This window comes from Haemorhous mexicanus, chromosome 3 (assembly GCF_027477595.1).
Source record: "Haemorhous mexicanus isolate bHaeMex1 chromosome 3, bHaeMex1.pri, whole genome shotgun sequence".
NCBI classification, from domain to species: Eukaryota; Metazoa; Chordata; class Aves; order Passeriformes; family Fringillidae; genus Haemorhous; species Haemorhous mexicanus.
The window spans coordinates 117,206,335-117,212,336 of NC_082343.1; positions in this window are offsets into that span (position 1 = coordinate 117,206,335).

The window sequence follows — 6,002 nt, forward strand, 5'->3', positions numbered from 1 at the left end:
CCATGGGGTCCTTCCCAGTTTTCCCAGAACTACTATGGCATGGGTCACTGTCAACATAGGCCCCCAGCCGGGTAATAATTAGCACTGACTCCATGATTGCAGAAGGCTGATCAATTGCTTTATTATACTATATCATACTATATCATACTATATATCATAAATACTACATTATACTAAATCTATTAAGAAGCTTGTAACCTTACCAACAGTCCGATACAGCCAGTGTCCAACTAAAACACCAGCTAGTGTCCAATTAAAAAATCACCCTTTGGTAAACAAATCTCCATAATGCATTGCACATGTGCACAACAGCAGGTGCAGCAAGTGGAGCTAAGTATTGTTGCTCATTCTTTTCTCTGATATTCTCACAGCTTCTCACAGCTTTCCAGGAAAATCCTGGGAGAGAGCTATGTCTCTCTCCGTTCAGAGGATATGTGATTACCACAAGCTTCCAGCAGCTTTTCACAGAAACGACCCCTGTGGCCCTCTCGCTACCAAAAACTAGGCCATGTAAAACCCAATACAGTGAGGAACCCCCTCAGCACTGGCCAATTTTCCAGCTCTTTTGCCTTTCTCTGCTCTGTCCCGCTGCTTCCTGGGCACCTCCTCTCGGAATTCCTGCTTCCTCTCCCTTTGCCCTGGGCCAGGGGGGCAGCTGGGCAGGGACTCCCGAGTCGGGGCTCTCTGGTGTCTGTCACAAAGAGAGAGGAGATGAGGAGAATTCCCAGGGCTCCGTTGCTCCCAGAGCTCTTCCAGGGTGTGGAGAAGTGTGTACACATCACAGCACAGCTGGAAAAGCAGCAGCTGCTCCCTGTCTGTGGCACCTTGGTTCCCAGCTCCCCACAGCCCTCCCAGTCTGGCCCTGATGCTCTTCCACACCAACGTCTTCAGCCTGGACTGAATGGTGGAACCATGCATGTGGAATCATAGTTAGCTTGGAAAGAATTACAACAATTAATGGGCACTTTAGGATCCTGGAGAAAACAGGATTTTCTATTGCTCAGGAAGCCCAAAACTGGGCAAGAAAATAAATCTCTATAATCAGAGGGCTTCAGAGCAGGTATTGGTTTATTTAGTGCTGGGAGTGAGGGAGATCTCTCCGCCAAAAACCCAATCTTCTTTAGCCTACAGTTACATTTTAAAAGTCCTTCCACTCAATGTCACAATTACAATGTATCATTAGCATACTTATCATTGCATAAAGCTGTGGCACCTTTTTATAACAGTTTGTTGCTTTCGTGCATGCATCAGTTCGGTCTGTGGTGGTCGTCAGTCTTCTTGTGGTCTTTTGATGAAGGTTTCTGTAATTTTCCTCACATTTGATCTTTCTAGCACTATCTTCACTGCATGCCTGGTGCTTCTTGTTTTTCAGTCTAACTTGTTTTTAGCTAATTTTGCACTTGGCAAGTTCCATTAAAACTTGCTATCTTGCTCTTGATGGCATTTGTTATCTCCCTTGCCCGGCTATCTTGCTTTCTTTGCTATCTTGTTTGCTCTGGTATCTTGTTTGCTCCGCTATCTCGTTTGTTCCGCTATCTTGCTTGCTTTACCTGCACTTCTTGTTACAATATTACTTGTGGTTAACCTTTTGTTACATTCTGCTGGTTTTCAGCTTCCTTTTTTCTTTGTCGAGATGGGGATTGAAAACACTTGAGACAATAGTTCACGTTCAGAGTCAGATGCTTTTTATTTATCTCTATTGCAAGTCCTGAGTTCTACTGCATTCTACTAACAAGCTACAAAATGGCCAACTATCTTTCCCTACAAGATCTTTTAAGGCTAAACTATCCAATTAAGAAATGACACCTAAATTATTTTCACTTTTAACCTAATAACTAATCACTCGAAGTCAGCAATGTGGACTTTTCTGTTCAATTACAAAATACCACCAAAACCCATGAAGAAGGCGATGAAGAAGAAGGACCAGCCACTGCCCTAAACCCTCCATCTTAGCTCTATATATATGACTATATTCTAAAACCCCAAACTCTGAGTTTTCCACCCTGTGATATCACACATTTCTACCCAACTCCACACCCACAATCCCAGTGCTCTCAATCAATTTTGGAAGCTTCTCCACGGCCTCAGGTCAAATGCAGTGCTCTCCTGGGGGTCAGAGTCTGTCAGCACTGAAAGTCTGAAATTCTCAGCATCCAGAACTCCTACACATACCACATTGGATTCAGAAGCAAGGACCTCCTCTCTTCTTGGGGTCTTCCACTGGACCACAGCCTCCAAGCATTCACCTGCTCTGGCATGGGCACCTCCCCCACAGGCTGCAGGTGGATGTCTGCATCTCCTGTGGACCTCCATGGGCTGCAGGGGGACAATCTGCTTCACCATGGTCATCACACAGCCTGCAGAGGAATCCTGGCTCTGCTGCCTGGAGCACCTTCCCCCCTCCTTCTCTACTGACCGTGGTGTCACCATGTTGTTTCCCTCACATACTCTCTCCTCCTCTCTGGCTAGAGAAAACTGCATGTATCCCACTTTGTTTTGGTTTTCTTCTTAAATCTGTTATCACAGAGGCATTACCAACCTCTCTAATGGGCCCAGCTTTGTCCAGCAGCATGTCCATCTTCAGAGCCATCAGGGATTGGCTCTGCTGGACATGGTGGAAGCTTCTAGCAGCTTCTCACAGAAGCCACCCATGTGGCCTCCAGCTACCAAAAACTGGGCTGAGCAAAATGAGCAGAATTTGCCACACTTGGTGTAGGGACCAGGTGTAGAAAAGTGGGGATGGGGTATTACAAACGTTCTAGTTTGTAAAAAAGGGTTAAGTTAATAATAACTAGGGTTCGTGTCCCAAACAAACTGTGGTAAACTTTTGGGGGAATGCACCACCACAGTTTGTAAAGACAAATTGAGAAATCAGAAAAGGAGGATTGAGAGGAAAGACATATGCTCATGTTTTTACAAAAAATTTGGTGGGAGAAGGTATGGGTGTTAATGTCTTTGAAATGGGTCCTCATGTCTCTGCTAACTTCAGGCACCAGGTTGTTGCAGAGCCCAGACAGTTTGGCTCCTGAGTAAGGCAAGGGTCTGCACAAGCTTGAACTTCTGAACTTTGGGGTAAAATGACAGGTTCAAGGGGGAATATGCGGTACGTGGTTCAGGAAGGCTGTACCTCCCTAGTACCTCAGCCAATGAGAAAAGGAAGAGGGCAACATGGGGCAGGGAGTTAGATAAAAGGAGGCTGTGCCCTCCAAAATGCAGAGAGAGAAAACCTGGTGGGCGTGCACCTCCTGTAGACTCTCTCCCGTTGTTCAAATAAAGTGGAAGGACTCCTCTAAATCTCAGAATCACAGAATCACAAGGTTGGAAGAGACCTTAAAGATGGTCAAATCCAATCCATGTCCCAACACCTCAGCTAGACCATGGCACTGAGTGCCACATCCAGTCTTTTTTTAAACACATCCAGGGATGGTGATGCCATTCCCAAGGCAGATGATTCCAGTATTTTATCACCCTTTCTGTAAAAATCTTTTTTTCCTATCATCCAACCAAAATTTCCCTTGGCAGAGCTTCACACTGTCTCCTCTGGTTCTGTCAGTTGTTGCCTGCAGAAAGAGCCCAACCCCACATTATCACTTTCAGGGAGCTGAAATGATAAGGTCGCCCCTGAGTCTCCTTTTCTCCAGGCTGAGCACCCCCAGCTCCCTCACTGGTTCCTCACAGGGTTTGTGTTCCCAGCCCCTCACCAGCCTCGTTGCCTCCTCTGGACACTCCCCAGGTCCTCAGTGTCCTTCCCAAACTGAGTGGCCAGAGCTGGACACAGCACTCGAGGTGTGCCCTCACCTGTGCCAGGTACAGGGGCAGAGTGACCTCCCTGTTCCTGCTGGCCACAGCATTCCTGATCCAGGCCAGGAGCCATTGGCCTTCTTGGCCACCTGGGCACACTGCTGGCTCATGTTCAGTTGGCTGTCGACCAGTACCCCCAGGTCCCTTTCTGCCTGGAAAACCACCCCATAATCCCATAATCCCATAATGCCATAATGCCATAATGCCATAATCCCATAATGCCATAATCCAAATGCCATAATCCCATAATCCCATAATCTCATAACCCAATAATCCCATAATCCCATAATCTCTAAATCCATAATCCCATAATGCCAGAATCCCTTAATACCATAATCCCATTGTCCCATAATCTGATTATCTCTTTGTCCCATCCCATCATCCCATCCCATAATCCCATAATTCCATAATCCCATAAACAATAATCCAATTATCCCATTATCCCATAAACCCATAATGCCATAAACCCATCCTCCCATCATCCCCTAATCCCATGATCCCATAATCCCATAATTCCTCCTTCCAAAGATGATACATCCTCTTTTTATGCCTAAATTCTTCCAAAATCTCCTTGCCCATCCAGGCTGGGTGTTTCCCTCGTCAGCTCATCTTTGGGCACACAGGGGCAGTCTGTTCCTGTGCCCCCAAGATCTCTATTTTGAAGCATGCCCACCTTTCCTGGACTCCTTTGTTTTTAAGGGCTGCTTCCCAAGGAACTCTCCAAAAAGGTCTCCTAAATAAACCAAAGTCTGCCCTTTGGAATGCTAGTGTGAATGTTTTATTGATGCTTCTGCTTCTTTCACCAAGTATTGAGAACTATATCATTTCATGATCACTGTGCCCCATACAGCCTCCAACCACCACATCTTCACATCCCACAATCCCGTAATCCTGTAATCCCATAATCACATTATCCCTTTATCCCATTATCCCACTATCCCATTATCCCATTCTTCTCCTGTTCCCACAGCTCACAGTGTTCCCACCTCACAGCTGTTCTCACACCAAATTCTGTAATCCCATTATCCCAAAATCCCATAATCCAGTTATCCCATCCCATAATCCAAAAAACCCATGAACCCATAATTCCATAATCCCATAATCCTAACAAAAAATTGTCCTCCACACCCTCTCAGAACTCCCTGGACTGCCTCTTTTCTGCTGTATTAAATTCCCAGCAGATGTTTGGAAGGTTGGAAGTCACCTACAAGAACAAGGGTGAGTGATCCCAAAACATCCTCCAGCTGCTTGTAGAACAAATTGTCCACCTCTTCTTCCTGGTTGGGTGGATGATAACAGACTCCCAGTAGGATGTCAGCCTTGCTGGCCTTCCCCCTAATTCTTACCCATAGGAACTCAACTTTATTGTCATTGGTTTCAATACCTATGGCGTCCAAAGCCTCCCTAATATAAAGAGCCACCCCTCCACCTCTTGTCCCTCTCCTTTCTCTTCTGAAGAGCTTGTAGCCATCCAGTGCAGCTCTCCAGCTATGTGAGTCATTCCACCATGTCATATTGTGCCCTTTTCTGACCCAGAGATCGGACCACTGAGAGGCGTTTTAAATACTTTTGTTCCATTTTCAGTCTCATGTGAAGGGTGAGACAATACAGATGTTATAATTCACACCATTACAATCAGAAGCCAACTATTCCCTAACTACAATACACTATAAGCGTTTCTTGGTTGTCCTAGGGTGACTGTTATCCCCATTCGTGTGTGTGTAATTTATGCTGGATATTATGTTCTCTCCCAAATTTGCCCTAAACCAGGACATTGGTCTATCATCTTTTGCCACACCATGCTGTAGATGCCTTAAAACCAAAAATCTAAAATTACCCCTCGTGGGTCCTACAACAATGCATCTTTCAGAGTTCTATTTCTCCAAAGTATCCAGTCTTATTTGCAAGGCCACCCTTTGAAACTTGTTTCTAGTTCCATTTCTCTCTCAACAAGGTCTGTCCGATTCCACAACATTTCTAAGTCAGCATTGTTTATCTCAAGGTGTGCATACAGATGCACACTATGTGAACCTTCTGTCAGGTTTGAGAATTCTCTACAAATTAATTTCCCACACCATGTTTCTGTGATGGTGACCACAAAACACCCTTGTTGTTGCACAATGGCTTCCACTCTTCCTGTTTTCCACACCGTGTGCATTTGTGTATGTGCATTTCAGCTGGGCTGTGGATTTCACCCTTAG